General features: G+C 37.0%; 1 non-coding gene across 1 annotated transcript; it reads right to left on the bottom strand.

Annotated features, from left to right (window-relative positions):
* Nucleotides 1-10,404: 10,404 nt before the first annotated feature.
* Nucleotides 10,405-10,510, bottom strand: LOC140885697 (small nucleolar RNA R71). The gene has a single exon (XR_012151116.1). It is a non-coding gene; the product is annotated as a small nucleolar RNA R71 (small nucleolar RNA).
* Nucleotides 10,511-12,630: the final 2,120 nt, after the last annotated feature.

The raw sequence follows: 12,630 nt of genomic DNA, 5'->3' as shown, positions 1-12,630 counted from the left end.
TTGAGACAGAATATTATGAAAGAAGCTCATTGCAGTCGCTTCAGTGTTCATCCTGAAGGCAGAAAGATGTACAATGACTTGAAGAGTCAGTACTGGTGGAAACAAATGAAGTCTAATGTGACTGAATTTGTATCAAAATGTTTGAATTGCCAACAGGTGAAAGCTGAAAGAAAGAAACCAGGTGGCTTATTACAGAGTTTATCGATTCCTGAATGGAAGTGGGATCACATTTCCATGGACTTTGTAACGAAGTTTCCACGATCATCTCGAGGATGCGATGCTGTTTGGGTGATCATCGACAGATTGACAAAATCTTCATGCTTTATTTCTTATCGAATGACTTATCGTCTTGATCAAATGGCAGATCTCTATATTCGAGAAGTGGTAAGACTACACGGTGTGCCAAAGTCGATTGTATCTGACCGAGATCCGAGGTTTACTTTGCACTTTTGGCAGAGTCTACAAGAAGCTCTAGGTACGCGCTTACATTTGAGTACTGCTTATCATCCTCAAACTGATGGTCAATCTGAACGAACTATTCAGACGCTTGAGGATATGCTGAGAGCTGTAGTATTTGATTTTGGGACTACATGGCAAGATTCTATACCACTTGTGGAATTTTCGTATAACAACAGTTATCAGACGAGTATAGAGATGGCACCATTCGAAGCATTATATGGGAAGAAGTGTCGATCGCCTTTGTATTGGGATGATGTTTCTGAGGTACCTGAGTTAGGGCCAGATATAATCAGACAAATGACTGAAAAGGTGAAACTGATACAACAACGAATGAGAACAGCGCAACACAGACAGACCAGATATGCGAATATACGATGACGACCGTTATCTTTTAATCAGGGAGATAGAGTGTTTCTGAAAATTTCACCGTTCAGGGGCACAATCCGATTTGGCAAACGAGGAAAATTATCTCCACGATATATTGGGCCGTACGAGATTCTCGAGAAGATAGGCAATCTTGCTTATCGACTCGCTCTTCCTATGTCTTTATCTGGAATACATGATGTCTTTCATGTATCGATGCTAAGGAAGTATATATCTGATGCGTCTCATGTGATTCAATCTGATGAAGCTGAGTTGGATGACACTCTTAGCTATTTCGAGCAACCTATTCAGATTCTCGATAGAAAGACAAAACAACTCCGAACGAAGACCATTCCATTGGTAAAGATTCAATGGAGTCGGCACGGAGTTGAAGAAGCGACGTGAGAAGTTGAAGAAGACATGAGACAAAGATTTCCTTACTTATTCCACTGATGTGAGTTCTTATTCAGTTTTCAGTTATTCTTTATTCTTATGAGCATGCATTTGCATATCTATACTGTTTATGAATTCGAGGACGAACTCATGTCTTAGTGGGGAAGAAATGTAAGGCCCGGAATTAATTAAAAATTAATCCGAATTTAATTTGATTTTAATTCGAGTATATTTAATTTGGGAATATTTAGAGTTTTGATTTAAATTCTAATATTCTTAAATTATTTAGGATTGAAATTGAATTAAAATAAGGGCCGAGGACCAAATTGCAAATATTGAAGACTTAAGGGACTAAACTACAATTATGCTTGAAAGTATCAGATTTTAATTCTATTACTCAACTTTCAACGTGTAAGTCTATCAACATATTCAGAAAGTGAGAGCAGAAGCCGAGATCCTTTCTTTTCCTTTGGATTTGTGATCTTTCAAATCTTTATAACTTTTGCTCCGGTTATCCGATTTCGATTCCGTAAATTGTTCTGGAATCCTTACGACGAGGGCTTCGATCTCGTGTAAGTTTTTTGCTGTGTTATATGGATTTCGAAATCAGTTTGTGGCAGAGATCAGATTTTAAGCTTTTGACTACGTTTATCGACGTTTATGCGATTCTATTGCGAAACCAAATTGATGAGCATATGTTATTTATGTTGAAGCATGATTACAACATGTAAATGAATTATTATAGCTATTGAGATGAATATTTGAATGATATATCAGCTGGTTATTGATTTGAATACACGTATGAGTTGGTTTGAAGTTAGAAATGATTTTGGGATTACGTTGGTTACCGATTTTCAATCGCTATGCCGTCGAATTGAGTTTTTAGACTGTTTTAATAGCCTATATCTGAGCTGAATTTGTTATCTAGATGATATGAATGTTATAGCATTTTTATTCTTCAATTTCAGTCGAGTTTGAAAGGCCAACGAATCAAGACGTCAACTTTGTACCGAAGAAGTTTGATTGAGGTTTGAAATGAGTTTGATTGACGATCTTAGGATGTTTTCAACTCGATTTCAATACGATAGATTGGAATGAAGTTTGATATATGCGTATTTGTTGTATTTTTCAGATTTGAAGAGTTCAGAATCGAGATAAACGAAGGTATAATGACGACATCACGAGTTAGGGACTTTGAAACTCAAGAACGGCTATTCTTGAGTTGGCCCATAAAAACCACATACTTGATATGTTATTATTTATGTTTGATGTTATCGATCCATCTCAGGTAGTGGATCTTTGAGTTTGAGTTGATATGATAGTATATTGAATTGATTCTATGCCAAGGTTGCGGTTAACCTTATTTTCTAGCCCGGAATGGCTACGATAGATGGATATCCATGTCAAGATCGTTTACGAATCTTGATGGCAATGAAGTTATATGAATCAATTCTTATTGAAGCGTTGATTACTCTATTTGTTGAGTCGAGTTTTAAATAGAGTTGATATGATTGATTTAACGCTTTCTATATATGTTGGTTATACAAAGAATTATTTCTCACCGGAGTTTATCCGGCTGTTGTCTTGTTTTGTATGTGTGCATGATAACAGAGAGGGCAGGAGCTGATCAACGACGTCATTGACAGCTGGGAGAGAGTCTAGCATGTGAGGACTCGGGTTGTAGATGAAGTCTTGAACTCTAGAAGCATTAAACCTTAGAACTTGTTGGTTTTGGAATACATGTATGAAACTTGAGATAGTTTATGTCGTTTACCGATCTTTAGCGACTTGTTCGATGTAATAAATGCATGTATAAATGCTTGAAACCTTGTTTATATGTAGATGCAAGTTTCAGATCTTTTAAACCATGCCTTGTATTGATTTTGGTGATGAGAATTGATGGTGCACGGTTTTGACAGCAAAAACTTTGATCTGCTGATTTCTGGAATTGGAGCCCGCTCGATCGGGTAAACTTGACCGATCGAGCGAGGCCTTTAAAATGAAAAATAGAGAATTGAAATCTTGGGCTCGCTCGATCGGATGAATTCAACCAATCGAGCGAGGCAAAAATGGTTTTCCATCCGAGAGCTGAGCTTATGTGCTCGCTCGATCGGGTGAGTTTACCCGATCGAGCGAGACACTGTTTAAATTTTTTTTTTACTTTGCTCTTGGTTTATTTAATTGATTTTTAATGAATGTTAATTGTTCATTAATTGCCTTAATATGAGATTAGTAACCCGAGGTCCCCACTGCGTATTTCAGCGAGAAGTTAAGTGGAGCGTCTTTGAATTATCCTACCTACGACAAGGAGTTTTACGCGTTGGTGAGGGTACTCGAGACATGGCAGCATTACTTGAGGCCAAAAGAGTTTGTGATTCATACGGATCATGAGTCCTTGAGGCATCTCAAGGGACAACAAAAATTGAATAAAAGACATGCCAAATGGATAGCGTTCGTAGAAACTTTTCCTTATTTAATCAAGTACAAGCAAGGTAAGGAGAATGTAGTGGCGGATGCATTGTCGCGAAGGTGCGTGCTCTTAACTACTTTAGATTCTAAATTTTTGGGGTTTGAGCATGTGAAAGAGCTGTATGTGAGTGATGTTGATTTTGGTGAGATTTATAAGTCATGTATGCGTGGTCCAAAGGATAAATTTTACTTGCATGATGGCTATTTGTTTAAAGAAGATAAATTGTGCATTCCTAAGTCTTCAATTAGGGAGTTACTTGTTAGGGAATCGCATAGTGGTGGTTTAATGGGGCATTTTGGTGTGGCAAAGACATATCAAATTTTGCATGAGCATTTTTATTGACCGCATATGAAGCATGATGTTGAGAGAATGTGTGAGCGGTGTGCGACTTGTAAGAAAGCAAAATCTAGATCACAACCACATGGGTTATATACTCCACTTCCAGTACCTAACGAACCTTGGGTGGATATTTCCATGGATTTTGTTCTTGGATTACCTAGGTCTAAGAAGGAGAGGGATTCTATTTATGTTGTGGTTGATAGGTTTTCAAAAATGGCGCATTTTATTGCATGTCATAAGTCAGATGATGCTTCGCATGTTGTAGATTTGTTCTTTAATGAGATTGTGAGATTACATGGCATGCCTAGGAGTATTATTTCTGATCGGGATACTCGATTTTTGAGTTACTTTTAGAAAACATTGTGGTGTAAACTTGAAACTAAGTTGTTGTTTTCTACTAGTTGTCATCCACAAACTGATGGACAGACTGAGGTAGTTAATAGAACTTTAGGGACATTGTTGTGCTCTTTCATTAAAAAGAACTTGAAAAATTGGGAGGATTGTTTGCCATTTATTAAATTTGCTTATAATCGTAGTGTACATTATACTACGAATTATTCACCTTTTGAAATTTTGTATGGCTTTAACCCATTGACTCCGTTGGATTTGATGTCATTACCTATGAAAACAAAAAATTAAGTGACAGGACCCGAGAGGCATGCGCGCCCGCGCCTGATTGACAGAACTCTATGCGCGCCTGCGCGTACGTCCAGAGAGCCATGCGCACCCGCGCCTCGTACTTTTACACACAGTTTGGCGTGTTTGTGTGTGTGCGAGACTTTTTGATATTTTGGCATTATTTTCTATATTTTGAGTCTTTTAATTATACTAGGAAACTTTTTAGATGATATCTTTGATATCTTTAGACTATATTTTGCGTTATCTTTTATTTTTGATTGTAAACTATAAATACTTTTGTTTATTTCATTAATAATAATTCAGATTCAGTTTATACAAAAATTATTGAAATTCTCTCAAGAATTTTATTCAAAGCTTTGCTTTTTTCTTCAAATCAAACTTTTTCAGTTTAATTACTTGGAAGCGTTTGTCGATTGTTTCTTACTGAAGATTGTAAAATACAAGTTTATCTGAAGGTTTTCTTTGGTTTCAGTTGTTGTGATTTCTGTTGTTAATCGTACCGTCGATTAAAGGTGAAAATCCAAAAATCCTATCAATTTTACTTGTTTCAAAGATTGGGCAAAACTTTGGATCTTTTGTTTATTGATTAGAGGGTGCGATTCAAATTATAATCGTGTTTGCTAATCTTACACATCAAGATTCATATCAGAGGCCAAGATATATCTCTCAGCCCCACACGAACACATGCTAAGATAAGGAAACCCATAATGATTTGGTAAGGGAGGCCAAAATGTCTCCCAGCCCCACACATACACGTGAATAAATTTAGTCACAATCATCTCACTTTGTTCGTAAAAAGTATTTTCTTTCATTCTTACTTGACTCGACTCAAAGATATAGCATGCATTTATGGAAATGACTTTCTTTGAAAATATTTACTCGATTACTCGATTCACAAGTAAATGACGAAAGATGGTTGACAAGGATGGTGATTTAGGTGGCAAACCATAGCTAAGAATCTAAACTTTACTTTTTTTTTGCACTTAGGACGTATCCCGAGAAATCCACTTGCAAGACTTATGTCTTAACCAAAACGACTTTCGCTTGAAGACACGGTTTCCATGCACTCTATACTTAACTAGGAAGTCATCCTTGAGGTACAACTCTTATCCAATAATTTCTGGCAATTTAGTTTCCGGGCAGCAACACTTAACATCGAAAATCCGGACCTTAACATTCGATAGCCTAGAACTCAACCAAAACTTAACCGAATTGGTTCCCGGATGAAACAACGTTTCCCTAACATCCTAGGCTATTCCCAAACCCGTGCCCTAAACCAAAACACGAGTATAACACTATTTTGCATGACCAAAACCGGACATCACCTAATACTTGGCAAATTCTGCTCGAAAGTTCATCTCCCTTCTCCAAAGCCTAACCATGGAACACCCATGTTCCCAAGCCTTAACTTAAGACCTAGACCACTTCCTAGTCCCGCACAACCCTTAAGACCGACTCCATTCACAAGGCAGCCACCTAGCCCGAGCAACAATCCCCTGTTTCTGAGCCAATACCCCAGATCGAGTTAGCCCCAGCCCCAGCCCGATCCCCTTCAACTACCAAACTGACAGCCCTTCGCCTCTACCCTTTCTAGCCATTTCACACGACCTAGGCACTACCATGTGAGCTACGTTCTCACCCATGGTAGCCTCTAATTCACTATCCAAACAACAAGCAAAACTCGAATAAACACAAGCTCAACAAAAAGATGTAGAATCTCGAAACTATGGCAGACGCAACATTAATCGACTTCTACTCAAACATATCCAACATAAGATAAACAACAGGTAACAAACTCAAGCACGTAAAATACGCCAAAATGAAACTGGAATCTCAAACGGCTTATCCAAGAAAAGAAGACAGAGCTCGAACGAGCCATCAAGAAATTAGAAAAATCGAGTTGTTTCCTTAAATCCAAAAAAAATCGAAATGCAAGCAAGAAAACAAGCACACATCGTAATAATCTACTTGTAGGCCAAACAAGCCCAAAATTCTTGCCTCGGCTCCAAAAATAAGGAATGGGGGAGCTCGGTCGTTGGGAAAAAGAGCTGGAAATGGATGATGACATTCGTGCAGCTCGCCTGGAGGAACGATGAACCGGGAAAAAGCCCTGCTGTGGCGGCCGATGGTTGAAGAAAATGGAGGGAAAAACCTGGTGAGACCGATCCCGAGAGGAAATGGGGAGGAATGAAGTCTGCTATTGGCTCAAGGAGAAAAGGGGAAATGCAAATGGGCCGTGGGATTTGGGCTGGGGAAAGAAAAGAAAAAAGATCTTTAATGGGCCGATCAATACATTGAAATGGGTCAGAAAAATAATACAAAGAATACAATATTTAGTATTTTATGTGTTAGGCCCAAATTTCGCAAACACTCAAATTTGCAACTTCAAGAATTAAATACTCAAAATTTATTTACCGGGTTTGAAAATGCTAATTTTCAATACTTAAACATTTTGATGCCACAACTATAAATAAAATATTTAAATAATAAACTGAGCGATTAAAATAATTTAAACAAACTAGACTAAAATTTAAAAGTAAATTAAATAAATACACAAGCGAAAATAAAAACCTTTAAAAACAGTTGGACAATTAAAAGGATTTAAATAACTAAGCTAAACAGTTAAAATCATTTAAATAAATAAACTAAATAATTAGAATCATTTAATTAAGCAGGCTTAAACCTTTAAAATATTTAAAACAATTAAATTGCACAATAAAATCATTTAGATAAATAAACCTAAACAACTAAAAACATTAATTAAATAGTTAGTACAATAAAAATTATTTGAATAAATAATAATAAAAATATTTTATTAACACATAATTCACATTATGAATTTTATCAATTAAACTTAAAAATAGTAATCATAATATTTATTTAATTTAATGCATGAGATTTAGTAGATTGGAATTTCGGCGTCACAATTCCTTTCCCCCTTAAATGAAATTTCGTTCTCGAAATTCAAGACTTACTAACTAAGTTCGAATACCTTAGACCAGATCAACACTAAATTCCAACTTTGCACCCACATGAGTTTGCCCAAATCAACTTTCGCTGCGCACTCTGATGCTTATCAACACCTACCAAACAAGGAGCTAACTAACTCCCATTGCAAAATAAGTTTGCAAATTCCTATTTATCCCCAAATGTTTGTAGCCTAAGAGAAATTTCTAATCACTGTTCCCATGTGACTGTAAGAGTTTTAATTCGTCACCTAAACTCCTAAAATATCTGATACCTGTCTTAATTTGATAACCTTAAATCCTAGATCGCAACTTCAATAAATAAATATCCGTAAAACCAATAAATAATTTATGTCGACCTTTCTCATAACTTAAAGACTTCCTAACAACGAAACTATTCTTAATGTCTATTCACCATTAAAACTTAACTCATATAATCTAGAACTTGAGCTCTTGAGAAATCCACAAGTTTCCCAAATACTTAGCAACTAAAACACTAAACTTTCCTAAATAGAATAGCTAAGGGAACTATACAATTCTACCTCAACATTCGTATAAGGACCGCCACAAAGAGTTAATTTCCCTATATACCCAAATCAATAGTACTACGGAACAATGATACCTTCAAGAACAATCTAACATCCAAATATGAAATTCTAAAGGTCTACGCCACATATTAGCAATGATTTTCTTAATGCTCTTGGACTATGTGATAAGTGCATTTTATGCACTTAATTTATATATGATTTGACTTGGATTTTGTTATGTATTGAGTGGATTTTCTGCATGTTAGTATTTGTTTTTGTGAGATGCAAAGAATGACGCAAAAGTAGAGAGAAGAAGCGGAAAGCCAAATTACGGGACAGCAAACTTAGACATCCAAATCCGATCTCTACCGTTCACAATGAATTTTGGGATGTTTTAAAGCTGCAGTCAAATTTCAGCTCAATCCGACGGCTAGAACTCAAGTTATGATTTTTGCAAGAATTCTGCGCGAGTTGGATGCGCTGTAGCGCACCCGCGCCCGGAACCGGCGCGCCCGCGCCCTGTAGCTTTTATTTTGAGAAAATTATCAGCGATCAGCGCCCCTTCACCCTAGGACAGTGCACCCGCGCCCTGGAACCCAAAAACGCTGCGCACCTGCGCCCGAGGGTGGCGCACCCGCGCCTTACGTGTCTTATTTTCAAAAACTTTTAGTCTCAAACTTTAAAAGGACTCTTTGGCATATATCAGATTAGAATCGAGGGTTTTCATCAGTTTTTGAAGGCTAGAGACGGCTAGAGACCAAGGAAAAGGGAGAAGAAGCATTCTTGGCACGAAGACGGACGAAGCGACTATCGGAGACGGAGAAGCATCATCTACCTTCATTTTTATTTCATTCTTTCTCCTAGTTTTTGAATGATGTTCAAGAACATGCTTTGTTTGATTTTTATTTTCATTATGAACTAATTTCTTTGTCTAGAGGAACGACATAGCTTGACTTCAAACCATGTTTTTGATATTTTAATTGATATATTAGATTTATTCATTCGGGTTATTTGTGTTTTCTGAATTGATTGCGTTCAATTTACTAGCCATAGATTGAATGATATTTTATATAAAATCTATCACTCGAGAGATGAGATTTTGAATACGACATAGGAAAATACATCTTTGGTGTTTATATTGTTTGAGAGGCATATAACTCCATAGAAGAATTCTTGTGCTATTTACCGTATTTAATAGTTGAATTTAGATAGAGATATTGAGTTTGCTATTGAATACGAATTTCTGCTTGACACTAGAGAGAGGTAGTAGAAAATAATAGGAATTCTTGGCTAATAACCTAGAAGAATTTATGATATAGATTTCTTTATGAATTAACTTGGTGGATGGTTAAGTGATGTCGAACCTCTAGAATTTGTCTCTCATTGAATTTTCGTCTTGCGAACTCGTTGTTAGTTAATTTTATTTATTGCAATTTTTAGTTATTTAAACTCAAACCATTCTCGTAGCTCTACATAGTATTAATATTTTATTAGTTGCAAATATTTAATATAATATCATTTTATTCATTCTCTGTGAGATCGACTTGGACTCATATTCTATATTAAAACTTGACACCGTGCACTTGCTGGCATAAAATTACGCAACAAGTTTTTGGCGCCGTTGCCGGGGAATGAATTTTATTTGATTTATATTAAATTGTGCTAATTAGTTTTAATTTTGATTTAGAGCATTTTATTTTATTTTGTTGGTTCTAATTTTAAATATTTCTCTTGTTTATGCAATTTATGCGAAAAAGCCAGAGTTATGACTCACTGATCTTTGAACCGGAAATCGAGAAAACTGTTAAAGCTTTGAGAAAAGCTAGAAGAGAAGAGTTGCAACAAATGGCTGAAGAAAGAGAAAGAGTTTTCAATAATGTTCCGGTGCCAATCAGAGATCACTTTAGACCGGTGATCAACAATCATTATTTTGGAATAGCTCGGCAGAATATCACGGCAAATAATTTTGAATTGAAGCCAGCTTTGATCAATATGGTGAAGCAGAATCAGTTCAGTGATGCAGCTATTGAAGATCCAAATCTGCATCTGCGTACTTTTCTGGAGATTGCTGACACAGTGAAGATTAATGGTGTTACTGAGGACACCATAAGATTACGATTGTTCTCGTTCTCTCTTAGGGACAATGCTCGTAGTTGGTTGCAGTCACTACCTCTTGGGAGTATCACTACATGGAAAGACATGACATCCAAATTTCTGGCTAAGTACTTTCCTCCTGCCAAGTCTGCCCAGCTAAAAATTGAGATCACTACTTTCAAACAGCAAGATTATGAGTTACTGTATGAAGATCGGGAGCGGTACAAGGAATTACTTAGGAAATGCCCGAACCATAATTTTTTGGACTGGGAACAGATCAATTTATTCTACAATGGTTTGAATGAACCAACTCGTATTTCTGTGGATGCTATAGTTGGAGGTTCAATATTTTCTAAATTTTCTGAACAAGCTTATGAGATGCTTGAGCAAATGACTGTTAACAGTTATCAGCGGCCGAGTGAGAGATCTGCGATAAGGAAGCCTGCTGAAATTAATGAGGTTGATGCGCTCACTGCTTTGACTGCTTAGATGGCTACTATTTCTACACAGTTGGCTGCACTGACCAAAGGCAATCAAGTTTCTATTAAGACAGCATCGCTGGCGACTGCCGTAAATTCTGCTGATGGATTTGAGAGTGTGGAGCAAGCTCAATATGTGAGCAACAGAAATTACAACAACTATCGAGGTAATCCTGTACCCAATCAATATCATCCTAGTTTGCGTAATCATGAGAATTTTTCATATGCAAATAATAATAATGTGTTGAATCCTCCTCCGGGATACAATACAAATAAGGGTGAGGGTAAGCCTCCTTTGGAGGATGTTGTTAATGCTTTTGTGCATGAATCGAGCAAGAGGATGGCGAGGACTGAGAATCGCCTTGACAGCTTAGAGACTCATGTGGTCAACATGGGTGCTGTATTGCAATCCATGTAGACTAGAATTGGGCAGTTGGCAAACGCACTAAAAGATAATAACAGAGGCCAATTCCCAAGTAATACTGAGGTGAATCCCAAGGAGCAGTGTAATGCTATCATGTTGAGGAGTGGGAAGCAGGTGGATAATGAAGAGGGAAAATCTGAGAGCAAGACGTCTAAAAAAGTTGCAGTTGACGAGAAGAAGGTCGAGGAGAAAGAGTCCGAATCTGAGCAGAAACCGATGTACAAACCTCCTCTTTCATACCCCCAAAGGTTCAAGAAAAAGGCAGTGGACGAGCAGTTCTCAAAATTCTTTGAGATTTTCAAGAAGATACATATCAACATCCCTTTTGCTGAAGCTTGCTTTGGCACAAATGCCAAATTATGCGAAGTTTATTAAAGAGGTGATGTCCAAGAAAAGGAGGCTGCAAGAGAATGAGGTAGTGAGCTTAACTGAAGAATGTAGTGCTGTGCTCCAAAAGAAGATGCCACAAAAGCTAAAGGTTCCAGGGAGTTTTACTATTCCTTGCACTATTGGTTCTTCTTATTTTAATAAAGCACTTTGCGATCTAGGAGCTAGCATTAATCTGATGTCTTTGTCTGTTTTCAGGAGCTTAGGACTTGGCGAGGTGAAACCCAAAATGATCGCATTGCTGCTGGCTGATAGATCTATCACATATCCGCTTGGAACCATTGAAGATGTTTTGGTAAAAATAGATAAATTTATTTTTCCGACGGATTTTGTTATGCTAGATATGGAGGAGGATGCAAATATTCCATTGATATTGGGGAGACCTTTCTTGGCCACTGCTGATGCCAAGATTGAGGTAAAGAATGGTGAGTTGTCGATGGGTGTGGACGGCAAAAGAGTTATTTTGAACATATTCAAGAAATCAAGTAATCCACCCATTGAGGAATTATGCATGATTGAGCGAGTTGTGGAGCTGGATGGCCATCCCAAACTTGTTAATGAGGTAGATTCAAAGAAGAATGATCCGAAGGTGCCAAAGAAGAAGAAGAAAATGAAGAAGAAATCAAAGTTTAAAAAGGTTGTTGAATATATTAAAGCGGAACCGGGCTAGAACTGGAATACAGTTGGGCTATGGACTATAAACTAAGCGCTTCTTGGGAGGCAATCCAAGCTAATTTTTTTGCGTTTTTTTATTTATTTTAGTTGTTTTTGTTTTTATTTTTATCATGAGAAAACTAGACATTAATAATGATTTTGAATTGTGTAGGTGAAAAATTATGGAGCTGAAAGATTTTAGGAGCCACCCCTAAAGCAGAGCTTTGATTGATCAAGATGGTGCCGAGTACTGACGCTTGGTGCCTAAGGTATGCGTCCCTTGTTTTTAATGAATACTGTACATTGAGGACAATGCACAATTTAAGTTTGGGGGGATGTTTAAAAAATGTGAAAATATGAAATTTTTTATGAGTTAGTTGGATTTGAAGGCATGATGTTATAATTGTGTTGGCCTATGATGAAAATAAATTTTGTG

Source organism: Henckelia pumila, chromosome 2, assembly GCF_033568475.1.
Source record: "Henckelia pumila isolate YLH828 chromosome 2, ASM3356847v2, whole genome shotgun sequence".
Classification (NCBI taxonomy): Eukaryota; Viridiplantae; Streptophyta; class Magnoliopsida; order Lamiales; family Gesneriaceae; genus Henckelia; species Henckelia pumila.
The sequence above is the reverse complement of the archived record's forward strand: the minus strand, read 5'-3'. Positions and strand labels throughout refer to the sequence as shown.